Genomic DNA, 13,192 nt, shown 5'->3' on the forward strand with positions numbered 1-13,192 from the left:
AAGCACTTACCAACTTTGTAAAAGATTGGACCAAGTTATAGGCTTGACTCACTCAGAAAGGAAGGTGGGATTCTCTTCTGAAAAGATATCAGTGAACTTGTTAGGTTCAGCAATAAGACAGCACGACAGATAGATTTAAACTGGATTCAGGTTTCAAACTGTGAGATTTGAAGTCCCTGCAATCCTTAGGCCATAATTACTCATGTAAAAATAGAATCACCATCTATACTTCACATCTCAAAATTTCCAGTGCAATTTTTTATGTCTTTCTGCATATTTTTCCTATTACAATCTATAGCCCTATTACATATAAGCTTGATTATCATCTGCCTTCTACATTTTTCTCTTATTTTTTTCTCTAATTCTTGTCAGGGTTCCTCTTCACAAATGGTGCTAGAAGAAACATTCCACTGCAATGTAGCCAGATCCATTCTCCTCAACAATGAAGGTATATAGAATATCAACACACAGTGACAATTGTTGTTTGCACATCCAGAGTATATGGAGAATGTAGAGTTTGATGCAGCTTCAAAAAAAAATGTAACCACGTCAAGGAACAATTAATGGACAGATATGAAGAGAGAAGGGTAGAGGTATAACCAGCATATCCCTCACCCGACCATTTTTTGATCTGCAAATGAAGAGTAAGATGGTTCAGGAGACTGCAGGAGATGGGAAATGCCTCCACAAATGACACACGTAGAAATACTGACAACATCTCACACTTGATGACCAAGTTTATTCACACAATTTGAAGGGAGTAGTACTCCAAAATTCCCAGTTTTAGTTTCACCATGATTCGAGAGACATTACTAGTTCTTGGTGAATGTTCTGGCTCCTGCAAACTACATTCCCACCATTTTCAGGTCATCAGATCTGATAGTGAAGGGAATAAAGGAACAGGAAGACCAAAGTTGAATAACATGGCCTTGCTTTTACTGAAGTTCACTTTAGCCCCAGAGGCCAATTCAAGCCAGTTTGAATTGTTGGTCTACACTGCAGTCCAACAGTGTATCTGAGCTGAAGAGTTTGGAATCAACCACATTACAAGAGACTGACCTGAGGGTTTTCATTTGCCAGGATCATCACCCCCTTCTATGTCACATCCTTCTGATTGTATTCAGCAAATGGCAGTGAAACAGATAAATAAGTTAGTCTGACATCTTTGTTACCTTGATCACAAGGTACTTACTGCGTTAAACCAGCAGGTGGCAATTGGGAACACAGAACCACACATCAGTGAGTACTAATATCTACTAAGATAAGTTCAAGATCAAGATTCCTTTATTGTCATGTCCATAAATACGCAAACTTGTAAACATTTCTTTGCCATAAAGGCACATGAAGAGGCACCACGAGCCTAATAAAAGAAGGAGAGGCAAAAGAAAATCCTTTCAGAGACATCATGTCCATGGATTCGCCTCCTGCACTCCTGTAATCTCTAGAGCTGCGCAGCCCCCCGTCCATTCCAGTGGTGAAGGTTACTGAGTCCAAATCTTCAATACAATTAAGAAGTTGTTAACACTTGAGGCCATTTAGGTCCTCTCCTCAACATCATCACCCTCTCAGATCCCAGTCCTGATACCTGTTCTCCAGCAGCCCGCAGCCTGGTGTGAGTCCTTCAGCCCCCAATCCCCTGGCTGATCTTCTGTTGTGGTCACCTTCCCCGTAGGGTCCTCCTGCAGGTTTATCCTTCTCATTAGGGAGATGGATGCCTTGCACTAGTTCACTGATTCCCCCAGAATTTGCAGCCTGTTACCCCTCCAGATTTTTTCCTACTTTAATGTGTCTGTATGTGTGTTTCTGTATGTCTGTTTGGGGAGGTTGGGGGGGAATAAAGTAATATGGCCAAAATACAGGGTGTTAATTTTAAAGAAAAATATATTTATTTGTTAGTAGGGGGAGGAAAAAATCAAGTTGGATAAGGAAGATGGGTGCCACAAGAATGGGACATGGTGAGAATTTGGAGACAGGGCAGTGAGAGGTCACATCATGGTGTCTAACATCCAGCCTAAGTTGTCAACCAGACATCACTGTGCTCTGGGGAGTTTCTAAATGGAGACAATACTAATTGCACAGAGACACATCTGAAATAACAGATGGCAGCTTGCATCAGGCTGTGAAAATTCTTTTGGACCCTTCATAGGTATTGGTAGCTGGCATGGGAAACACTACGCAAACTAATGCGCACTGGGTAAGTGATGGAACATTTTCAATAGTCAATAGACAATAGTCCCAGGGAGATGGAACACAGTCCCACAATCAAGAGTCAGCTCTGAGCAATTTGAACTCCCAAATCTTTACATATAAATGAAATCTCCATTCAATTTTGGTTGAAACTAATAAAACACAAAATACTGGAACAACTCAATAGGTTTAGAAAGAATTTGAGAAAGAAACATTTAAAGTTTTAGATCAACAACTTTCTGTTAGAACTAGGAAAGGTTAGAAATTAAACATATTTTGAATTACAGAAAAGGAGCCTGGTATGAGGATCGAGATCAAGCCTTTACTCAATGTGTCCAGGTGGAAGATAAGATGCTGTGTTGAGTGGAGCTTGCCATCATCTCAGCTCTACACTAGGCAAAATATCAAATGAGATGGGTACAGGAATTAGAAGGTAGAGGTTGGCTTTTCAAGTCGATGAAGAACTTTGATGAACAACTCTGCTGAACTGCAAGGAACAGACCACCCAGCTTGCACAAAGCAAGGTCTTATCAAAAGCTCTGTATTAACAATCAAACAGATCAAGAAGAATTTTGGTTGAAGAATAAATACTGAGGTGGGACACCAGGGATAACTCCCTTCTCAATTTAGAGCCACTATTTTCCTGTTTTGATAGAGCAAATGAGGGCTTCAGTTTAATGTTTTACTCAAGGACAGTGCCTCCGTCCCTGCAATTCTCCCTCAATACACCATCACGGGCTGTTTTTTTAAGTATTTTATTTTTTAAAAATTCCATACATTTAATTAATAAATCATTATACAGAACAATATATGTTTAAATTTAAGAAAATGTAATTTATTACATGGTTATAACCCTCCCCTTCCCTCCCTCTACCAACCCCTCACCCCCCACCCAAAAATAAAAGATTTATATATACATAGTAATATAAAATAAGACAGATAAAGAAAGAGAGCATCATGGATTGCTCAGAGTATCACATCATCGCAGACTGTTGAACTGGATTGTACCTTTCTGACTCCTTAGTGGGACTTGAATCTCCTGAATCATCACCCACCACCACAGTCAACACTTGGTCATTGGCCATTCAATTTTTTGTTCTCTCATCCTAGCACATGGTCATAGAAATATCCAAACCTGGCAGGAATTTTTCTGAACCAGGCCACCTCTCCTGCCCTGCCATGTGAGCTTATTGGCACAAGGAAATCATCTTGGATAAGGACCACATTTTACTGATAAGTGAGGTGAGGTGTCAGAAGAAAGGACATCGAGGGTAGTGAAAGTGGATCTACACTCTTAAAGGGAAAGTGAATGGGGGAAATAAACATGTAGGGCTACAAAGATAGAGTGAGAAGGAGGACAGGCAGTGTTGAAGGAGGGCATGGACAACATGTGTTGTAATGAGACCATGAATCTGAGATAGTTATTCTGAGACAGGAAGAAAGAAGAAAGAAAGCACATGTGTAAATAACCCTGTGATAGCTCACTCAAGGACCATTCAGCTTGTGAGTGTCCTGATAAGTTCAGGACCATGCAGGGAAAGCTCAATCTTAATCTGATCCAGTGTTCACAAACCATACCAATTATATATTGCACTGGAAATTCTGGCTATTTATCCTCCTTTTCTCTGCTTCTTCCTCTCATTTGAAACCATTATGTAACCATGCCCAATATTTCTTACACTATGCAAATCTAAAACTTCCTCTGACAACTCAATTGCAAATAATGCAGGATAACAATTATTTTCAAAAGGTTTGTTTCCTGAAAAAATTTGGGAATTACGATAGACAACTTCAAGCTGAACAGAAATATAATTTCAGATTGTTGTATCATATAACCATAACCATATAACCATTTACGGAGTGGAAACAGGCCATGTCGGCCTTTCAAGTCCACACCGGTTCACTAGAACATCTCTACTATCTCAAACCTCCCGCTCACTGCCAATCGTGTAGGAAGTTTGAGAAATACTAACTTTTATCGAATTCAACATGTTTAATCACACAACATTGCATTAGTTCAGCTGGCCTAAAAATATTTTGCTGCTGATTTTCGTTTGTACTCAGCATCTGATGCCTCTCAGTGTCAGTGTCCAACAATAGTTGGAGAGCATTGATGGATCCTAATTGCCCTGATGCCACTTTTCCATGGTCACAATGTCCTGGTGAAATCTTTCACCATGTTCATCACTGACTGCATCAAGATCAGCAGGGAAGAAATCAAGTGCGAACACAGAAAATGAATTTTCAATGACATGTTGCACAGCATGGTTTTGTCTGCTTGAATCATGTTGTCAATCAGTTGGATGTAGTTTGGTGCTCTGTAGTTGCCAAAAAAAAACTTCAACAATATTTTTAAATGTATTCCAAGCCTGCCCGGGCCTCAGACAACATTTGCATAGCACCTGCACTGAGTGCATGCCCAGGCCTGCTTGGATTGACTGTATACTAGTAGACAAATACAGGGTATGACAGGAAATCACAAAAAATAGATTATATCAAAAAAGAATGGTACACGATAGGACATTTTTACGGTGACCATTGGATGATGCTGGGTTTGTGGTGAGTGTCACAAATCACTGACATCAGGGAATGTGGACCTGCGGAGTGTTCTGCATTAGCTACTTTGTTGCAGGATCAATGATTACAAACAATACACAAGAGCCTGCCCCTATGATTTGCAACAAGGGGAGAAACTGTAACCAGGAACAAAGGAAATCTGGTTGCATTAAAAAGCAAAAGGGAGCAACTGACCAAAAGGACTCAGGCTGGCTTCATGTAGCACATCTTCCTCAGCTCAGTTTTATTATTCATTCAGATTTGAACAGGTGAGCAGATCAGATCAATGTTTCAAGTCAGACCATCAGAGAGTCTGAGAGTAGTTTGGAAATTGGATCATCAGGGACATTGGATGTCAGATAATTTCAAACTGAGGCTTGGAGTTTAAATATTATCTGAATTTAAGGGATAAAAGTCTTACTTCCAGGTTAGCTGTGAAAGTCATCTGCTGCATGGAACAAAAACATCCCATTCACCCCAATTGGTCTGTGCTTTTGTTGCTGTTCCACACAGCTCTCTTCCAATTCTTCCCTCTGTGTCTCAGTCATTAAGCATAACTTTCTTTGCCTCATAAACAGTCTCCTTTGTAAATCCTCTGTCCTAGTTGTTTCTATCGCTTCTTGGGCTAAACAATTTTGACATTCTAACCATACTCTCAGGAAAGGAATTTCTCCTATTTCCCAAGTTGTATTTATGGCAAAGAGAAAAATACAACAAATGCAAATGTTGGAATCTAGACCAAACAATAAACTGCTGGAGGAACTCAGTGGGTCCACCAGCATCCATGGGCAAACTGGTCATTCGATGTTTTATCCAGTTCCTGTAGCTGTTCATTGTTTGGATTTATACTTATCTGGTGTCAATGGTCACTAGGGTTGATCTCTCCTACACATAGAAACATGCTACAACAAACTTATTCAACACATTTTTTTCCAGGACTCTTTTTCCCTAAAAATAAAGCTTCAATCTGTTCAATTTTCCCCAATATATGTAACACTCTTAGTTCTGGTAGCATCCTTACAGTTTTCTTTGCACTTTCTCAAGTGCTTCATTAGTAGAGAAGCAAGACCTTGAAGTTCTTTAATGTAACATGATGTTTTATACTCTAGTTCCTGACCTGATCCCTGACCCTTCACCCTTCTCAGAACAAGGTCCAAAATTAAAGAGGATGTCATAATGCTTTAATAATTTTTAGATAATTTAATTGAAAAGTTCAAAAGTTATAATAATGAAAACAAAGAAAAATCTGGTTCACAATGTTGCAAGAACCTTTTACAATTTTCACTTAAGTTTACTACTTTTTAATCCAATTGCCCTCAGAAATAAATCCATAATTCTTTGAGGCAATCTTAATTACTTCCCTAATGCATCATTTTTGATCATTTCCCCACCTGCTTCCCTCAACCCATTTGCTCTATCACCCCAAAACAGTCCCTTATTTTCTGCAGTGCTGCTATAAGTATTGGTTTCTGTACCAAAGTGACAACACAAAGCAAGCACTTCAATCTCAAGTTTGTACCAGGTGAAAAATACATGCTAGTCCTTGTCTTGCCCAACAGTCTTTCTCAGAAAAATCCAAAGATGGGAAATACAGAAATGTTGAGGTGAGGGGTGACCTAATAGAGGTCTACAAGATTATGAGAGACATTGATAGCGTGACAGCCAGCATCATTTTTCCCCCCAGGGCAAGAGTAGTAAACACCAGAGCACATCTGTACAAGGTGAAAGGAGAAAATTTCAGGGGAGACATCAGGGGTAATTTTTTTTACACAGAGAGTAGTGGATGCCTGGATTGCATTACCAAGAGTGATGGTGGAGGTTGGTACAAGAGGGACATTTAAAGGACACATGAAATGCAAGAAAAATGGAAGGTTGTGGGTTTGAGGGATGGAAGGCTTAATTTGTTGAGTTGGTTTATGTAGGTCAGTCGAAAGGTCTGTACTGTGCTGTTACATTCTATGCTGTTAGACATGCTCTCCTGAGAATTGGTTTCATATATTTGTGGAGAAAAAAGACAGGGGATTTTAAAACAAATTCTCCATTACTTATGTAGGATATGTCTACATGGAAAATGTTCAGCTCCTCAGTCCTGCGAATGCATGGAGACTACAAAAAAGGATTTAATGTAGAATTAGTGTAAGTGGGGAGTTGATGGTCAGCATTGATTCAGTGAGCTGATAGGCATGTTTCCATGCTATATTGCTCAGTCCTGTTCTCAATGAACACAAATAATTTGTAAAATAAAGTTATTTCCAATCAAGAAACAGTATCTATAAGAACACTCCTTTCATTTTCTTACCCTCGACACTCGTCAATACACTGTCGCGATAAAGATAAGAAAGGGTTTTTTATCCATCAAATCCAACTTAAAGGCCCAGTGTTCCCTTCCTCTACCCGATTCCTTTGTATATAATTTGACATTTTTTTCAGAATTTTACCATTTCAAAATACTGAAGATGCTGGAAATCTATAATATAAACCATGTCTGCTGAAAACTTCAGTAGGCAAAGTTGCATCAATAGAAAGTGACAGCACTAGATTGATTATGGAGTCAGTTTATACAAGTCAGCACAACATTGTGGACTGAAGGGCTATAGTGTTCCATGTTTGATATTCTTTGAGATGATTCAAGATTCAATTTATTGTCATGTAATTAAAAAGTGTCACATTGCATGAAATTGCCATTAATCTGTTAGGCAGACAGATTTGCCATTGGCCGAAATTACCTGAAGCATCTCTTACTGTCAGAGAAAGAAGCAAAAGAGAGATCCATCCCCCCCCCCCCCCCCCCCACCCCCCGAGTCATCGAGAGTCTGTAGATTGGCCTCCAGCACTCCCACAGTCTCTGCAGCCACATAGAGTCCAGTCCAAGCCGTCTGGAACCTGAGCTCCAGATCCAAACCTCTGACATGATCAGGACCCCTTCAGTGTCCTCTTGCATCGCTATTCCTATACCTGGTACCCATTCAGCCAATTTTGAGCCAGTCTCAAGCAGTCCGTAGACTGGTGTGAGTCCCTTGACCACAGTCTCCAGCAGCCCAGTGTTCGTGAGTTTCTTGCAGTTGTCAGCAGCACATCACATTTGTGGGTCATTTCCTCTGCTTTTCCTTCTCAGGTGGTGGGGGAGGGGGGGTCTCCCCATTTTCTGGTGCACTGCACCAGTCCTCTACTTCCCTGGAGTCTGCAACTCCTTGTGGCCCGCTGCTGATCCTAGGTGTCGCCATCTTGGATTTTAAATAAAACTACCGTTGATTCCTTTAACGGGCCATTCAAAGCATGTACGGGGCTAAGGCAGTCAGACTGTGCAGTTCGACCCCACTTGAGTGCCGAGTCTCTGCTCCCTGCTCTCCGTGGGTCTGCACCAGCGGCAGCACTGCCATTAAATCAAATGCACCCAAATTGTCTTGTGTTGCTGTCCCATTGCCAGCTTTTGTTTTGCAACACTTCACTGAGATTCATAAAAGTCTGAGAAAAATAACAATATAACTCCGCACTCTCAGCTGGGAAGAGGTGTCACCTTTGGGACAGTGCCTCTACGCCAGGGAAGAGGGAATAAATTAGCTGTAGTTTTCTGATATTAATCATTCAGAGTATGGAGGAGTTGATTTTGAAGGTACATTTTTTAGCCATCATGTAGTTATTTATTTTTAACATCAATCCCTCCATTTTTTCTTGATATCACTTCAATGTGATGTCGTCACAGTTTCTGTTGATCTCCTTTTCAAAGACCACAGTTATTCTGTATTAATGGGCTTATTTTCCATGCTCTTCCAACCCTTTAGGGCGAAACAAAATATTGGCTAAATTTAAATTTTCCAAGCTGAGTTTAAATTCCAAATCCCAAACTCTGGATTCCTCTGTTGTGTCTTTCTTTGTCTGGATAGTCACTTTCATTAAATATTTCAACATGGTCCCAGCTGAAGACACAATATCAGGCAAAAGGTGAGGTGTTTTTCTAGAGTCCGTTGTATGAATAATATTCAATCTACTCAGAATTTATTTGAAAGAGGGGAGGACCAGATCTTCAGTTGGAAACCAAAGCAAGTTCAATAAATAAAAGCAGAGTAATTTCTCTAGTGAGATGAAGTGAATAAGGATAGTTTTATAGAAATCCGATACTCAAAGTCTATATCCATGCCCTTAAACATAGTGGTTACCAGGTTTGAATGTCAGCAGCTCTGTTCTGGCTGGGAGAAATGTCACATTCCAGAAAGACATCTCTGTTAGACAACCTCATGTTTAGTGAATAACATCCAGGTTTTCCCAAGTCTTACTTTTCTATTCTTTCTGGGGATACAGGCAAGGCCTGTGTTTCTTGGCCTACACTTGCTTCATTGAGAATGTCCTACCGTGCCATTTGCTGGTCTCGATACCATTTAAATCAGTTGAGGATCAGCTAATTTTAGTGTTGATATAAGGAAGAGAGAGATTTACTGTATATCCAGCACCTAATAAGGTTAATTGCAGCCACTTGCTTTTTATTAAATAAAAAAAAGATTTTCCATTTCTATTGCCTCTTTCCTGGCTAAAGGACATGACAGCCAATAAAGTATTTCTGAAGCCGATAGGAGGAAGCGAGAACAAAGGTGAAAGCTCCATTTTCTTCTCCCTTTCCTCTGCATCCTAAGACTTGTTTCCCACTTTCACTTCTGCCAATAGGTCGTCAACGGGAAACACCCATTCAGTCTCTCTGTCCACATCTATTGGCAGACCCTGCTGAGTATCTCCAGCCTATTGTTTAGTTTTAGCTTCACAGCAGATGCAGTATTTTGCTTTGAGGTCATTATTGAACTGTAAGCAGGGGCCCAGTTGTAAGAGGACCAGGGGCCCTTTCCTAAAGAGCATAAACGGAGCAATTGACTTCATCGTTACTTTTACTGTGGTCCACTTTGCGTTGTGTCAGCATATTTTAAAACTACATTCACATTTCGCAACTTGTCCCGGTAGAGTTTGATTTAGTGTAGTCTGGTTTATTCTTCCTGTCGTATACAATAGATGAGCCCGTATTCTACCGTAACGTGAATTGTAAGATGTCCCGGAGAAAGACTGATTCTTCAGGTTAGTTAGGCTGTGTGAAGTCCCTCAAGTGCACATAGTCTTTTCGCGGCCTCTCTCAGCTTGTGTATGGCATCTAGATAAGGAAATGGAGGACTGTCAGTATCTGAAAATCCATCCCTATGATCCTGTAGAATTCTGTACGAAGTATATGCAGAAAAGAAGTACATCTGAGGACATTCAAAGCTGGGCGGGGAAGCGCGAGTGAAAGGGTTAAGTTGTCAAAGAGAAGCTTTTTTGGCTGCGGAGCGGGATTGATGATGTCGGTAAGTTCTCTCATCCTCTTTGTCTCAGCCATGTACAAAGGATAACATTATTGCAAGGCATCCGCACCTGACAGCTCGCTTCCCGACGAATGTAGCCGGAATCTAGTGCCGAGATTCCTCGGTGCCTGTTGATGCAGTTGCTCAGATTCCCGCTCTATCTCCCCTTTCCCACCCCCACCCCTCTAACCTCCACCCCCTCAACTCACCTACACAGGTGATGGGGTATATATATATTATTTTTTAAAGATGATTTGATGGCAAATTGCCGGGAGCTTGAACTGTAAAACTACAGCCTGCCCCGAAAAGTAGCTCCAAAAAGTAACCGATTTAAACCAGCCAATTCCAAGTCATGTCAAAGCCTATCCTTGCCCCACAACCCTTCCTCTGCGGATAACCGCAAGACGCCAGCTTACATTTAACCCATTTCGGATGTTGGGTTTCTGTTCATTGAAATACCTCAATGACTTGAAATAGAGTGCGCGGGTTTCAGTAACCCAGCCACCTATCAGGATGAATCAAACCTCCTTATTTGCATTTCTTACTGTCTCCTGATCATCCAGGACCCCCGCCGAATCATGTTGGTCCTTATTACCAGTCTGTTAGAGATGATCATTTTATCTGCTTCTCCCTTTTATACCCCCTGTCTCATGCAGTCTGGGTGACAGGGTGAATCTTGTGCCTCAGCGGGCTGAGTTAACGAGCAGAGGCTGTTATCCCCCTCCCCTCACCTCCCCACCTCTCTGTCCATCTTCCCCTTCTGCAGAAGGAGCGGTGCGGCGGTCATCAGAGCGGTCTTGAGTTCTGATTCCGCCAGTGCTGTTCGCATTTCATCTGGGCTCGGTGGAGAGTGGAAGCCTTGACAAAGGAGCAAGCTTTCCAGGAGAGAGAGAGAGGGGGCAGTGTGGTCCTGCAAACATTTCTGCATGTCACTGATTAGTGCCTTGTGGCTGTCGTCCATCGGCAGCCTCCTTTGCAAGGCTAGGGGAGAGCCGGCTCCAGACGATAGGCGCTGTAAAAAAAAAAGCGAGCCAGCCGCATCGATACTGCCATGTCTACATGGTTAAGTTTAAAGACAGTCTTTATGATGTCGGTCTGGCGATGGTGTGTGAGGCTGGAGAGGAGGATTATTTTCTGGCGTGTATGTGTTCTGAAGAGGTGAGAAAGTAAGCAGGATATTCTTGCATGCAATTTGACGTTTTTAAGACAAAATGCAAGTTGGTCGCCGGTGAACGGAGCCAGGGTGCTTCTTTTTTCAATGTTATGTTTGAATGGACACTATTTCGGATCTTTACTGAGAGGCCCTGCCTGAATCGTTCTCTCTCTCTCTCTCTCTCTCTGCTGTTTCCCTCTCCCTCTCCGAAGATGTTCGAGTCAATGTAGGTCGATCATGGTATCGTGTGGCTTTAAAATGAGAGAGATGGTGAGGATCACTGAGGGAATCCTGGCAAAGAGAAACAGGGGGTTTTGTGGTTCCTCTTTGTGAGATTTTTTTTAGCCGTTTCTGTGGGCACAAAGTTCAGCGAAAGTGTCTGTTCCTTTGCCCGCCGTTGACCAAGAGTGACACAAGGATAGGGCAGGATGTGTACAAGAAGGAGGGGGCATGTCTGCCAGACCCCCCCCCCCCCCCCCCTGTGTATACTGAATGACACATCAGAACTGCAGTTGTTAATTTGGCCTTGGCTTGGTACAGGCAGCTGATGCATTGAGGCCCCAGTGACAGGGGTTTGGAAAATACATAGCGAGCGAAGCAGCGGAGAAGGTGGCTGCCGATATTTTTTTTGTGGAGAGGATGAGAAATGGGAGAGATTGTATCATCCGTGCGAGCAAAGAGGGCTGTCTGTCCCTGGCTTACCATTTTTTGTGCAGAAGCTAGTAGCGACTTGGGGGTCACCTACAATGAGGATTTCTTTTTATTTCTCTCGCGACAGTCAAGTTCTGAGATTTTTTTTAAAATTATTATTAAATTCCCTCCCCACTCCTTCCCGGGGCTGGTTGCGGACTGTGGTTCAAATGGGTGAGTTCTGAGTGATGTTTGGTTGTCGCGTTCTTCCCTCCCACCACTATCCTCTTCTGCCTGTCATTTGCTTCTTAAACCTGATCTTTCTGGGCTTGGGTGGGTTATTTCCCCCCCGTCTGTGAATTGTTTGTCAGGCTCTGCCTCCTGTCTCTCCCCCTTTCCTGTTCATTCCCTCCCATATTTCACCGTAACAGGATGAGCTTGACGAGCTGAGGGAATAGGAAGGGGCATTTCTCCAAAGAGATTCTCCACCCACCCCCACCCCCCCCCCCACCACCAAAAACTGTCACCCATAAACACCCGGTTGATTAAAATGGAGCCAAAGCACCGACAAAAATGAATTATGTCCTATTTCTAACCTTCCTTCTGTTTATCTCTCGAAGCAATACTCTCTCTGACTGAGTAAACCGATTTAAATTTCATGTATTTCTGCAAACTAGAATTGGTTAAAGAATCGAGCATGATGAGAGTTGATGTGATTGGCAGGTTTGAGGGATGAGGAGGTGATGTCGGTATAAAGCGAAGAAGAAGAAATCTCCGCAAAATAGCTTCCTTGCGACTTGTTCTGACTGTTTGGAATAATATTTAATATATTTATGTGTGCATATGTACATGCTGCACTCCTCTCAGTCCCTGAGACCCTAACTTGTGATGTGTATCTCCTTAATCCACGGGTTAGGCTCTTGGGAGCTGTGTGCTGTGCGTGGACATCTTAAAATAGGACATTTGGAAAGAGAAAGTTTGGTGCTGAGGTGTGTCGGTGTGGGTTCACAAGGGTGGATAAATGGATCGATGCCATATGACAAATCATACAGATGTCAGCTGATATGAAAATTATATTTAAATTTGAGCAATGGCATGTGTAGCTTTGCAAGGAAGAGAAATTATATTCGTTAACTTTTTTTCTGTAGACATGCTGTCAAGTGTTTGACAAGATGGTGGGAATTTTCCTTGCAATCTCTGAGTCTCTCTATCCATCTCGCGTAATATCGAAGGGTTTTGTTATCAATAATAAATACAATAAAATTATTGATATTTTGAAATGATTCCGTGTGTGGGGTTTGATATTCTTCTCGAGTCCTGGTTAAAGGAGCGCCTACAATTCCATGAT

The sequence above is a fragment of the Narcine bancroftii genome, chromosome 8 (genome assembly GCF_036971445.1).
Source record: "Narcine bancroftii isolate sNarBan1 chromosome 8, sNarBan1.hap1, whole genome shotgun sequence".
Lineage (NCBI taxonomy): Eukaryota > Metazoa > Chordata > Chondrichthyes > Torpediniformes > Narcinidae > Narcine > Narcine bancroftii.